The following is a 15,292-nucleotide window of genomic DNA, read 5'->3' as shown; positions in this document are numbered from 1 at the left end:
ATAATTGGGGAGAAGAGGAATTTGTGGCGCAACTTGAATAGAAGAAGTGATCGGTTGGTTGGACACGTACTGAGGTATCAAGGATTCATAAATTTAGTAGTGGAGGGAAGCGCGGAGGCTAAAAATCGTAGAGCGAGACCAAGACATGAAACAGATTCAGAAAGATGTAGGTTGCAGTAGTTACTTGGAGATGAATAAGCTTGCACAGAATAGAGCAGCATGGAGGGCTGAATCAAACCAGTCTCTGGACTGAAGACCACAACAACAACTACACGCAGCACTAAATTTCAAGGGTTTGCAATGAAAAATATGGTTCATTTACGACACTCATCAATCGTCGTTTATTAAAAAAATACGATTCATAGTACATAATACGTTAAACTTATAAGATTGCGCCTAATTCAAAATATTTGTTGGAATTAGAATTTAACCATCCTACTGGTTTCGTACAACGTAATGGCTATGTGTTATTTTCCGGCTGAAAACATGAATGAAAATTCCAAACTAATGCATACCTTGAAACTCTTGCAGTGTTCAGTAACAGCTGTTTCTGTTGGAAGTGAAGTTTATTTACCAGTTCAGAGTCCCAGAAAGGAAAATTTCAGAGGTAAAATAAAATTTCCTGCAAGGAAAGATCTCCTATTTACTAGATAAAGCTAAAAGCAGTAGCAGTTCACAGTCTGTAATTTAAAATCTCGTGGGATAAGTTTTTGACTAAAGATATACCACACCATGTTTCATTAGCCATTCCTTTCGTAAAAAATTTCATTTAGTCTGTTAGATTAGTTCTTTTTCGTGGGAATGTTCATCTGGAGCCGTAGAATTAAGCATCTTTCGTTTCGCTTTTACACGATATCAATATTGTGTCGAGTGCAATGCTTGGCTTCATACAAATCAAAGGTGCTGCCCTCAGGTATCCTTTCTGTATACTCTCTATCCAGCGCTGCAAACCTGATTCACATACTCACTCCAGTAAGTTATGCCTCAAAGCTAGCGGTTTTAAGACCACATTCGTTTTATTTATCAGTCGAAGACGAAGTCTGTAAATGAGTCCGCGATCATGTTACGGCATTTTATTTGTTAATGTCAGTACAATTCACAATTACCGGTTTCGTCTGCTGCCATCTTCATATGTGTTACAAGTAGAAAAACTGTCATGTAACCAATTAAATTCAATTAACTGAAGCTATATCTCTAACATGCCTAGTGAAACGCAAAAAGTAAAAATATTAACACGATTAACAGCCATACATACCACCCATACACACCATAAGTGGGGTACCAACATCAAAATCTATGTACCTCGGAACATAGCAAGTGCTGGTCATGGCCTGGATGCGTGCAGTTTTAATACGAATAATCGATGCCAGTAGACGGCGTTATAGCTATGGTACGTGGTTAAGTAGTATCGTAAAATCATTGGTTACAATACTGTATGCGTAACCATTAATTAGGATTACCTAATATGCAGTATTACATACTGACAATAAATCATGAACTGAAATACAATATGTGGGAATACAATCCGCAGTTAAAATCCACAAAAAAGGTTTAAAGGGTAACAATAGGAATCTCCTAGCCTGGTAAGGTAAATAACATATTGTCAACATCATCATCTTCATCATCAATTCGGCGATCGAGGACCCTGTAGATCATGCGCCGACCTCACAATGCTCCTCCATAGATGCCGATCTTGTGCACTTTGGATCCAGTTGTCATAGACTCCTATCTGGCAAAGGTCTTTCTGTAGCTCATCCTCCCATGGCTTCCTGGTTCTTCCTACGGGGCAGGTAGCATCAGGTCTTCCCATAAGTACGCTTTTGCCCGAGAGGTGTCTGCTCTCTTAGCAATGTGGCCTGCCAAGCTTATTCTCCGCGCTTTCAGTTTTTGGACGATGATCGGTTGCCTCATCAGCTCATACAATTCTTGGTTTGTTCCACGTCTCTCTGACCTCCCTCCATGGACAGGTCCAAAGATCCTTATTTTTCTTTCGTAGACCAACAAGTTTTCTTCATCCTTCTTTGGTGTTGCTTAAGGTTTCTGCCCCATACAACAATAATGGCACTATTGTGGCATTGTATGCTTTAAGTTTGGTCTTAATTGACAGATTCTTGGATGACATTATCTTCCTTAAACCGAAATAAGCTTTATACCCGTTCACAATACGTTGTTTTATTTACTGTTTTAAAATATATGTTATATACATCATAACCTTTCAATATGGCAATAAAATTACACATAATGTTAAGTGTGAGATAAAATTAACAAGATAGTGATTATTGAAATCTCGATAGTCGATGACACATTCTGAGTGGAATTTCCGTTGACGCCGTCCTCGGCTTGTCTGTAAGAAGTTTTTCTTTTCCTCTGATGGAGCCTGGGGACGAAGGCCCGGTCCCCTCGCCACCGTTGGCCGGCGCATTCGACCGCAAGCCAAGATGCTGCGGCGCTCGACGGTGCTCAAACTATTAGGTCTCTGAATACATCAGAATAAGCGGTCTGTTCATTGAAAAATAATCCCGGATGCCTTTTTCTATCTACGTAAATTTCCATATTTTCCAGTAGGTCCAATAATTGTCCTTTTGGTGCCTTAACAACACTTCCATAATATCCTATATACTTCCTGCCACATGCTTCTCTTTACCCAAAAGTATACCAAATCTGTTCTTATTTTGTTATATGTATGCTGTCTAAAATGAGCCTTGAAATTCTTTCCCGTCTGACCTCGTTCCTGTAATTGTGACATTCAGCCACCCTTTTTGCCTTCTGAATACGGGATATTAATCAGGCCAATCAGTGAAAATGCATGGGAATACTGCAAAAACTGTAACAAACAACTAACACGGAACTTTATGCATGAACTAGTTTGTTCCCCAACTTATGGTCCCTGCTGCCGTAGTCCAGACTGGCACATTTCGCGAGTGCTGCAAACCGGAGGCGAGCCGAGCGTAGGCGGAAATATCCGAAAATGTGCCTGTCTCTCTCCCATGAAGTTCTTCCACGGGCCTGACTGAAACCAATCGCAGGCAGGAAACGGATCCCAAGACAACGGTTGCCCACCTGTGGCCAAAAGGTACGGATATCGCCCTAGCACTCAGTTAAGCTAAAATCTAAATATACAATGACTTATTACCAATAACTACGCTATTAGCTAGGAAAGGACAGGGAAGTTTTTGTGGTTTATGCTGAAATGGAGTGGTGCGGTGGAGTACACTTTCAGATGCCTTATTGTAACAACGGAGATTGATAAGCTAGCCCTACTTGCCTATAATACAATGAGTAACTTTTAAGCGTAGGGGATGACTTAGCAGAAGGTATTAAAATTGTGAGAGGTCTTAAAAACGCTGTTCTCCTTCACCTAATCTGCTAGAATCTATTTACACAACAAAAGCTGCTTGGAACGAAGGAACGAAGTGACAGCAGCAGGAAGGTAAGAAATGAATATCACTTGCTGATGACGTGGTATGGTAAAGCGTCAATCAGAAGGCAAATAACAATACGTTTACAGTAACGAGTAACACCTGTGAGGAATGTCAAATGAAGATAAATGTGAAGAAGGCAAAGACAATAGTGTACATAAGGCAATTAAGGCACAGAAATTTGAAAATTTGTGATAAACGGGTGAAATAAGATGACACCTTGAGGTAACTTGGACACAATATAATCAGTAAAATGATGTGTAACCAAGATATAAAAATGCTAATTACTTTTTACATATTTTTCTATGGCCCTTTGAACAAATAAGGAAAACACTGATGACGTATTTCGTGAGGAATGTCTCCCTCTATGGTGCCAAAACATATACACTGCAATTGAGAGAGGAGTAATGCTTAGATGGTTGTGGATTTAGAGAAGGACAGAAAGTGTGGAGTTGACGTACAACAATGGCAGAATGAATTACGAGAAGAAAAAATGGGTATCACATTGAATGAGAAGAGGGAACTTAATACAGGCTGTGTTGAAGGAATGGTAACGGGAAAGAGGATTGACAAAGAAGGAGATATCAGTTGACTGGCGACGTCAAGGTAAATGCATCATAAGCAGATATGAAATGAGTGGCTCAGAACAGTGAGGACTGGAGAATACAGAACTTAAAGTTACCCATTAGCACAATGATCAAAGCACATCATCGTCGTACTACTACCAATATATTGTTTTCGAAAACTCGCTAGTTTTTTTAAAAAAAAAAGCTTCATGAAATACAATAAACTTAGTGGCGAAAAGCCACAAAAGCTGTATCCTATTTGAACATGTGGCGTGTATGATGCGCAAAAATCGCGGAAAAATATTGGATGTAGATCGACTATAGACAGGTCGCCGATCTGTCTGTCACATGCAGCTGATTGGTGGCTATGGCACCACGTCGGAAGTTAACCGTCTTAGAATGTGGAATGACAATCGGTAGAAGATGTACCGGTATAACATGTAGGAGACAATACAAGAACTTGTGTTTCCTAGGAGTACAGTGCCTAGCGTGTGACCCAGAAACACACTCGACAACGAGGTGAACTACGGTCTACTATGGGTCATCTTGTCGTATATTTGAATGGAATGCATCAGGAACCTGTTTCTACCACGACTGCATGGAGTGAAAAGTAGAACAAAGATTTCAGAATCTGGCGACCCAAGGCTTTTGGCCACTGTGTAATATATTGTCCAACATCCTCCGAGATAACACATATGTAGAGCGACTCCTATATGAGAAGTTATTTTGTTTTACATTATAGTATACTCACACACCTAGAACTCAGTATGTCGTTATCAGTGGAAACAACACGTTAGATACGAAAATAGTATCGTACTTGTCCCAAAGAGATTTGCAGGATTTCCTGAAATTAATGGAAGTTTTGGAAAATTTATTCGCAGTGATCCCATACATCACAGCATTTCATTTGTGTTGTTCATGGGCGATTTCATCCCAAATCATTGAGGTGAAGAGGAAATGTGTCACACCATTATTTCAAAGTATTTTGGAAAAAATATGTTTTGAAGTTCCACTCTCGATTTTGATTTTCTGATGATTTGTTAAACCTTCGTGAAAACGGTGTAAGGAAAAAAATGTAATAAAAAATTACAAGCGTTAGAGGTCTGCAATTATTTTCAATACAACCTTATTAACAATATTATCAGATATGATTACCATATACACACGTTAGACTTTTTTCTAAGAAACATTTGTAGCTTTCAGCAAAATTCCAAATTATGGTTTGAAAATACAAGTAACCATAGAATGTTACACTGTCTCGACAAATGATAAAGTGGAAAGACTACCAGCTGTCAACTGTGACTTATTACCTGAGATTCTTAAACCATCAAAATATTTCTACATAAAGATAACAGAATCAGGCATTTTCTGAGTTTTTATGAATTATTTTCTGTAAATCTCCTATTATGAACAGTCTAAAAATTGCATGGTGGGTTAGCTGGTCATTGAACTTACTAAAGTTACAATCACAGTGGGCAATATTTAGGGTTACCAAATTTGAGAAATTTTTACGTTATACCTTGCTGCTCTCAGATAAAAAAAATTTGACAGTTAAAAATTTAAACTGGTTGTTGTTTTCGACTATAAATAATGCTAAACTTTTATACCTCAGTCAGAATAATTGTTTTACAGTTATATAAGTGAATGGGAAAACGTTTGTTCGCTTTGTTCAAGAATTTTTTAAAAAGTTCCATGTGGAAAATAGCTCTGTAAATACATTTTCCTGTTTCTGATGTTATTCGCAAATTTTTATTGTCTTCTACCGTGACTTTACTTCTTTATGGGACTCCATAAATTAAAATTGCGTACACTGTAACGATTGACACTGCATTGCTGAAAAAAGTTGGTTTGTGTTTGATCTTGTACAGTCGAGCTAAATTTGCTCACGGACAAGAGTGATCCAACAAGAGTATTACTTGGGATACAGGAACTGCACATTGATCTGTTGATGATGGCTGTTTGAAGTAAATTGCCAGACCACGAAGTGTCATAAAGGAGACGGTTACATGTGGTGAGAGACATTAGTTATTTGTCCCATCCTCTACTGATTGACATAAACTCAAAAAACGAAATTCCTCACAACAAAGTCTTCTAAAGTTAGCTGAGGCCTCTACATTTCACACGCAGTAACAGGATGCATGTCTTGGGAAACTGTTCTTGCAATGTATATGCCACTCTCCGATGCAACCCAGCAGTAACGTGACTGAATTCCTAGCACTGGCTTGATATCGGACCACCCGTGTTTTTTTTCTGAATTCCCCTAACTTACTTTCATTTGGAGGTAACAGTTTTAAGTATTATAGTAATTTTGATTTGCTCTGTACAGGTCCAGTAGCATCTCTAGGCAACAACATATTCATACTGGAGATTAAAACTTGTCGTAAAATGTTTATAGGACCTCCTACCCCATCACATTTATTTTTTCCATGACCTGTATGACCTGTTGCTGAAAACGTTAATTTTTTGTGTTAATTCCTCTACTGTGTTTTCCAGGCTCATAAGGCAGAAATCAGTTTTGAGATTCAGATGCTGAACCATCAGTCACATGCGCATGATTAGGAAATGAATGGCAACCAGATGATACCTTACGAATTATCATGCTGATAGCGTAGCATGCATGTGAAACGTCATGAATGAGATCATCAACGACAATAGAAAAACAGTGTGATATACGAAGGATGTGGGCAACACAATTGGAAATTGGCACTTGTTATGTGTGCCAGTGGTGACTTTGAACTTCATTCTCCCATGTCACAGAACAATTCTCAGCAAAATCGAGATGAAGACCTAATGTGCCAGTACTCTGGGATGCAGCTGATTTTAGTTCTTCTGTGACCTGTCTCTGAATCCTGCAGATGCGATGATGAGCTACTCCTCTCATGACCCAACGTCTAACGTCTGCATCAAACTCCCCTAGCTCCACTATCTTCTTCACCAACTCTCCTCCTGCACACAATGCATAGGTTAGGCCATTGCCAGTATCCTGAGGACATAATACTTCAACCGTCACCCCTTCAGCACCAGGACACATTGCACACTCCTGTAGCAAACATTTTTGTTGCGACTCTTGATATGTGCACAAAAACGTCTGGTCAATAAATTTGGGTTCTCCTTTTCCATATATTTTTAAATTTTTCACCAATAGAGATAACATCAGCCTGATTAGAGCCTTGCCGTCTACAACTTTGTCATCACTTAGGTAATATTCCAGTGCAACATTAGGCACGTCATCTTTAAATGGTTGCCCAGAGAAGGAATCTGGATATTCCCAAATACCTTTTTAACTCCTTATTTTACGAGCTTTTGAAATTAAATATGTGAGGAAGCGGGTATGTATATCTGCATCTGCTTCTTGGAGTAGCTATCTGATGTCAGTGTCAGAAATTGTACATTCTTAGTAGAGGTGCCTTCCGAGGTAGCAGTATTTTCGTTTTTAAACCATATATCACACAGGGTGCACATGTATCTGTCTTCAGGTTCTGCACAAAGTGCATCTACATCATACACTTCGAGAAGATTTGAAGATGTTTCTTGTGTAAAACTTGTTTCACATCTCTTTGTATATACCGTTTCCTTCTTGTGCATATCTTGCTTGAGCGTTAAAGGGCGCATGTATTAGGGGCTATAACAGAAATGCTAACATTCAACGCATCAACAACTTCACACCCAGGAATATAAACATGTGCACTCTCTTCTCCAGTTTCACTTTCCGGAGGCTGTGAGCGTTTAGTTGGCTTTTCACTAAATTTATTGTTGTAGCGAGTGTAGCAATCCAAGCACAATGGATGAGATGGTAACAAAGTTAAATGGGGATCAACAAATTTCTGCAAAATCTCTGCCGATCTACAACAATGGTGCAATGTTTTGCACTTTTCTTAAACACCTCCTTTTTGTCTTAGTCCACACTCATCACTGAAATTTTAACTAACATGAAGTTCGAATCAGACACAAAACACTATGCAGAGTGATTCACGTGTAAGTTCTCTCTCAGTTGTTATAAGCAGAAGACAGCTCGAAACAGTGTTGCTAACATGCATATTTTACACTAGAAGCTCAATGATGCCCTAATACGCAGAATGTTGAAAAATTTTTAACACTCTGCACAGAAACAATACTGCTCATTTTGACTACAGTAACCACTAACACATTAACCAAACAATATACTGTGCATTTTTGTAAGTTTTGTAAAATTTTCATAAGTTATGTGATGAGGTTTCCGAGTAAATCATTTGTAAAAACTGGTAATGTTTTTAATAATAGGTATTTACATAATATAGATAGCTGGCATATAGAATATATTACCTATATTAGTTGTGCCTGGTAATATAACAAGGAAGTTAGTATCTGTGAATTTAAAAACTAGGAATAAATTTTTAAGTAGAAAAAATGGAAATGTTTGTATTTTATTCATCAATTAGAAAGTTAAAAGAAAGCCCATGTGTGTGTGTTTGTGTGTGTGCCAGCGAAATTTCAACATATAAAGAGATAGCTTTAAACCAAAACATCTGCCAGGTCTCCAGTACTTTTGGTCTATTAGTTATATATGTTTAAGTTCTCTACTGTTTTAAGAGTTATTTACAAAATACATGTTTTTGAAATGACTGTACGGTTTACAAAAGCTAAGATAAAATGAAAATCTTTTATTTCTTAACACATATGGTATAGAGATCTAACATTTATTTTTTCGCAAGTAATTCATGTTCATAGATTGACCGGTTCTGTGTGATACGAGCCGAAATTTGCAGCAGGTTTGCAGCAAAATTACCGTATATGTTGCAGGTGAAAAATCATATCTAGCTACCAACAGCTTCTGCTCTTGTAATCTTTATTTACGGATTCAGCTCCTGTTGACACACCACAAACAGTCACCAAAAATGTTATTAATTCAGCATTTGAGTACTGCTACAGTCAAACCATGTCCCACGTCATGTGTAATTTTTACAGAATCTGAAGTTTTATGAAGTTGCCTACGATATTTTAAGACCAGAAGACCATTCACAAATGTTGATACGATAAAAATATCTTCTGCAAGATGATGATCTGTTCCAGCTCAAACTGGTTACGCTAGTAAGATGATTCATACTAGACGCTGTCGGAAGGTCAGCGTGAGCACCGATAAGTACTTACGTGTCGTCGGTTACATCAACTGAAACTACTGAACATCGTACAGTGGCATTTTCATAGTTGAGAGCATTTTATTACATGGTTACATAGTGACACAAATTTAATGTCTCTCTGAAGTAGTATGTGTAAGACGGGACTAGTCCGCCCGCCACATATTATACGTATTTTGTTACAGAAAGAAGAGATACAACATTGCACACACATTCTTTAAGGGCTGAAAACAGCTGAATAATCGCATCGAAAGCTGTTCTTGTTGTTAGTCCAGCTGTATTCCTCCATTAGACTTTCAATCTGTCCTATGAGTTTCTGGAGTCTTTAATAGGAAATGCCAAATTGATAGGTAGTTAACAACCTAGAGCCAAATATGAAATTCTCAAACTGATACCTCTGACTTAAATATTTCATTAACAACAATCACTTTAAATGAGCCGAAATTAAATAGCGAGCAGCTTCACTAAGGTAATGAAAGGTGGGCTGAAGATAAATTGTATGTATATTAGGTAAATAATGACTTTAATTAAACTCCGTACGGCGCAAACTGAAATTGTACAGATTTGTTAAGAGAATTTCCTCTTCAGGCAACTCATTTAAAAGTTCGTATTGCACTAACGTTTTCACGATGTCTTGTTCAGTCCCAAAAATTTGACATGAATTTCCAGGCATCGAATATCATGTGTGTGGTGGCAACTTATAAATGCTCTATTTACTATTGGGAAGGGTATCTTCGTCATGCAAATTAAGAAAGAAAGTGGCAACATTTTATGAATTCAAGGTAAAGATAACGGAAAAATAGAAAAAGGAATATTGACAACTTTGCATTTTATTAGATTTTACAACGCATGGCATGTTTCCTTGCGCTTACGAGTTTCGGGTTTTGTCTGTCCTTTTATTCGGAAATGTAGTTATTGCCTAATACGAATTTCCCCCACACTGTCAAGTTAATGTCGTTTTTATGTTTTTCATGGGATGATGCATTTAAATTGCGCCTCTACAGTAAATCTGTGTTTTGTATTTGTGTTATATTTATGATACTTCTGTTTGTTTATAATTATTGAGGTCAGATAAGAAAATGAGTCAAAATGCAGGACAATCAAAATAATCCCGGGAATGAGGGTGAAAACACATTAGTGCCAAATTTCGGCTGTGTAATCTTAGTAGTTTTGCTGTCGATTTGTTTATGTTTCATTATTATTCTCCTTTTGAAGTACAGTTCACAATATTCTTTACAGGTAAGATTTCTGGTACTTTATTGGAATTTATTCCTCCTTGTAGGCGTGATTGCTGCTAGATATTGGTTTGAAATGATGTCATACTATGTGTCTTAACCAAATGAAACTGATTGAAAGCTTTTTAAATTATCTGAAATTTAATGTAACTGCTTATACTGAATACTAGAAGAAATTAATTCTTAGTGTTCCCTAATTTCATGCACATTTGGTATTTGATGAACGTGATAAATTGTATAAAACAATGGGAAAAATATTCCTTTCTGAAACTCACGTAGTCTGTCCTAAAGACGTAACGCTGTGAACTTTGATATCATACTTAAATTCCGCAAAATCGAATAAGTGGATATCTACAATATATGCAACATTTCATCGTGAATCTGTGTAAAATAGCGCCTGTCGTTTGATTTATAATTTACTTCGTGAAATCATCGATATACACATTAAAGATTTCTGAAATATAACTAAACAATTCAGAAAAGATTATGAAAGTGGCTTATGACAAATTTCCCTTAATTTCTCCCACTTGAGTTGAGATTAGTGGATAAACTGTGTAGGACCGAAGTTTTATCTTTCGACATCACATAAAATGACGTTTTCTAAACAAAACTGCATTAAAACAAACCGAACGATGTTCAGGTCTCACTTGCCCTAATTTTACAGCGTTCTTCCTGCAGTGTAATTATTCATAAACAAAAGTGAAATCTGACAAATGCTTTTATGTGGAAGAAAGTTAGTTTTAGATTATCTACAAAAGCAGAAGTTTAGAAGTTCACAATTACTTAGTACTCCGATCAACAGAAACTGAAATTTGAATATTAGGTTTATTTCACGTATGAATGTTTCAGTCAAAGGAGTGCACAAAGTTATGAAACTTCCCAGCAAACTGTGTCGGATCTGGAGTCGTAAACTTGCCTATGGTGGCCAATGCTCGTACCGACTGTGGGTAGATCATGAATTATGCCTAGGTATATCAGTCGGTAAGATCGTCACTCCTCAAATCCAAGGATTCAGTACCGGTCTCGCACAGGGTTTTTATTTGACAAGAAGTTTCATTAATTTTAGCGTTTGCCCGAAAACAGTTTATTAATACTGGGGCCAGGATCTACGGAGAAGGGATTACAGATACATTAAATGATTAATGTAGCAATACCCTAAAACAAATCACATGTAAGATCGTCCACGACGCAAAAGTTAACTGTTTAATTAATATTTCATTTTAGGTTAGCGGTATTTGGAATTTTCTTGAAGCCATTTTCCCGGCAAGGCCATTTACTTTCTCATCTGACGATACCATGTAGCGACAACGGTTAAACGTCGGAATATATGTCGCGGTGATACCACCTGATGTCGTCTTGTTGGACCTCCTTTTGACAGCCGTAGTGCTGCAAATGGACGTGACGTGGACTCACCATATCGTTGGTAATCCCCTGCAGTGATATTGAGCCATGATGCCCCTATACCTGTCCATAATTGCGAAAAGTTTCCAGTGCAGGATATTATGCACGAACAGACCTCTCAACTATGTCCCATAGCCGCGCGGGATTAGCCGAACGGTCTTAGGCGCTGCTGTCATGGACTGTGCGGCTGGTCCCGGCGGAGGTTCGAGTCCTCACTCGGGCATGGGTGTGTGTGTTTGTTCTTAGGATAATTTAGGTTAAGTAGTGTGTAAGCTTAGCGACTGATGACCTTAGCAGTTAAGTCCCATAAGATTTCACACGCATTTGAACATTTTTTTTTATGTCCCATAAATGTTCGATGGAATTTATGGCGGGTCATCTGGATGGCCACTTCATTCGTTCGAAACGTTCAGAATGTTCTTCACACCAGTAACGAACAATTGTAGCCCAGTGACATGGCTAACTGTCATCCATATAAATTCCATAGTTGTCTGAGACATATCCACGAATGGCTGCAAATGATATCCAAGTAGCTGAAGATAACCATTTCCATTCAATGATCGGTTTACTAGGACCAAAGAACCAGTCCATTCCATATAATAGCAGCCCACATCATTATGGACACACCACCAGCTCGCATAGCGCCTTGCCGGCCGGGGTGGCCGAGCGGTTCTAGGCGCTACAGGTATTTTTAAAAATATCACGAATCCGATATATCGATATTTAAAATATATCTTTGTCAATATGTCAAAAAGTATAGATAAACTAGAAGAAAATGTATCGATGTATCTGCATATATAAATATCCGTTGCAGATTGTAAATACGAGTATACTGCCAGGCTTAGAGCTGAATGTTTGAGTACTGATATATTATCAGATATTCAGTAAATCAATAAGCCTGCCTATCCTGCTTAAAGCAAAGACTGAAAGAAAAACGATGCACGTGCACAATTCGCGACAACCGCTTCGCTAGCCTTGGTAACAGCATGTAAGTGACACAGTGAAAGGTGTGTAATGGATACATCGTTCGGTTTCGTCACGCATCGGATTTTATCTGAAACACTTCACGTCGACTTCCCTGTTTTTTCATTTCTGCAAACGCCAGCGACCTAGCAACTGTAGTGTCAAAATAGAGTGGTGAAGCTAAACGCTGCAGTTCCTGTTGGAAGCTGCGAGCGCCGATTGTAAGAACTTCTGCTCACACCACCACCCCACCCCCCTCCCCCCTACCACCAAAGCAATCGGTGTTCTTCTTTTGCGACAAATATACTTGCTTCACACAGTCAAAGAGAAAGGTTGGACGTGATGAAAGCTCAAAAAATAATAAGACCCCTACACACAGTGAAAGTAAAATTATATCCTACTACAATTGCAAGAGTACAATTTCAAATCTTTCACCCACAGTAATGAAAAAATTATAAAATTAAATAAAAAGGGCACTCGATATTGCCATTTGATATCGATACATCGGGGGATAGTTTTTTTGGAAAAAGTATCGCTTTATCGATATTTTAGTAACAGCCCGAATACAGTTCCATGTAACCGAAATGACAACCTCGGCCGCTGCGTTGATTCCTGGATCAATGAGCGTGCCATAGGCCAACAGCCTTCTCGTAGTAGTAACACCGGTTCCCGTCAAAAGACCGAAGTTAAGCGCTGTCTGGCTGGGCTAGCACCTGGATGGATGGCCATAGTTTCTGCTGAGTGCTCTAGGCAAGTCGGGTGCACTCAGCTCTTGTGAGGCAAACTGAGGAGCTATTTGATTCAGAAGTAGTGACTCCGTCTCGGAAACTGATGTACGGCCGGTTCAAAATGGCTCTGAGCACTATGGGACTTAACATCTGTGGTCATCAGTCCCTAGAACTTAGAACTACTTAAACCTAACTAACCTAAGGACATCACACACATCCATGCCCGAGGCAGGATTCGAACCTGCGACCGTAGCAGTCGCGCGGTTCCGGACTGAGCGCCTAGAACCGCTAGACCACCACGGCCGGCACGTACGGCCGGGAGAGCGGTCTACCGACCACATGCCCCTCCATATCCGCATCCGGTGACTCCTGTGGGCTGAAGATGACATGGCGACCGATCGGTAACGTTGGGGCCTTCATGGCCTGTTCGGACGGAGTTTAGTTTTAGAGCGTGCCATGGCATTGTCTACTGCTTGCGCTGCGGCGGCAGCACTGGCCTCCCGATGACGTTGTCGGTATGATGCAAGGCAAGAGACTCTTCTTCTTTCGTGTCGGGCCACTCCAGCAAGACTAACGGCAGCGCTGCTGTGCCTGAATGCCGTCAGAGAAGCACTGCCGCGGCAGGCTGGGAGAGAAGAAAGTGAGTCATTATGCGAAATTGGATTTCAGGGGATAATATCGGGTGGTTACAATTAAAGTGCACTTTGCGCTGGAATTATCATATGGCAGCGAAACTTGGTAGATATGTTAATACGTTGATGCGGAAACGATTTAAGCTGGAAAAAAAAATTACTTCTAATTTTGGCCACCGCGTGCAGATCTGCCGGTGCACACACTTCGCAGTATGTCATCTACACTGTCATTTGCTACACCATAACGTGAGAGAACAGTACGGCTGTCGTTGTTGCTTTACCTAATCATGCAGCAGTTGTCGTGGGTAGTCCCCGGGCTCGTGTAGTGTCACGAAAGTTGTCCATCCATTGGTCAACAATACGGAAAGCCTTGCGGTCTATTTTACACTTCTACTCCTACACGGACAAATGGTGCAGCGCAACTGAATCCATATGATTCACAACAGCGTTCTGAATTTGCTCTTCGGCCTCTGGCAAGGGCTGAAGTTGAAGACATTGGCCGAAAAATGTTTTACGAAGTGACAAGGCACATTTTACAATTCAGGGTGCAGTGAGTACGCAGAACAGACGAATTTGGCGTACTGTGAAACCACGTGTTTTAATGAGGAGTCATTGCACTCGCCGTCTGTGAATATACGGTGTGGTTTCAGAGGCACCTTAATTCTCAGTCCGTTCTTCTTAGAAGAAAATACACCCACAGGGAGTGTGAAGTGTACCGTGATGCCTGCACATTATCAAGACCTCCTTGAATATCACGTGGTTCCTGCTTTGGTAGAGCGCACCTGCGTGGATACCTTTGTTTTCAAGCAATATGGGGCAACCGCTCGGCCCGTGAAAGTTTTGCTTAATCCAAACTTTCACTAATGTGTTATCTCCAGAGGTTTTCTAGATGCACTGCCGGCAAGATCACCTGAATCCATGTGACTTTTTTCCTTGGGGATAGTGGAGATGCTAACAGAACGCGTTTACCAGCGAGTCGTTCCATCTCTACCGGATCTGAAGGCCAGTATGCAGGAAAACATTGCCCAGATTCCACCAGAACTGCTGCGAGGAATTGTTCATCACGTCGTTTTAGGGATGCAGCATCTTGCAGATATCTCTGGTGTTCATACTAAACAAACTCTGTAAGCTGCGTTTAGTGATAAAATCAACATTATGCCTATATCGCTTACTTGACCTTTTCTGTTAACGTCCCATTTCTAATCCATTACACATGGAAACAGTGTTATACGTC

The sequence above is a fragment of the Schistocerca nitens genome, chromosome 5 (assembly GCF_023898315.1).
Source record: "Schistocerca nitens isolate TAMUIC-IGC-003100 chromosome 5, iqSchNite1.1, whole genome shotgun sequence".
Lineage (NCBI taxonomy): Eukaryota > Metazoa > Arthropoda > Insecta > Orthoptera > Acrididae > Schistocerca > Schistocerca nitens.
Note: the sequence above shows the minus strand (reverse complement) of the source record.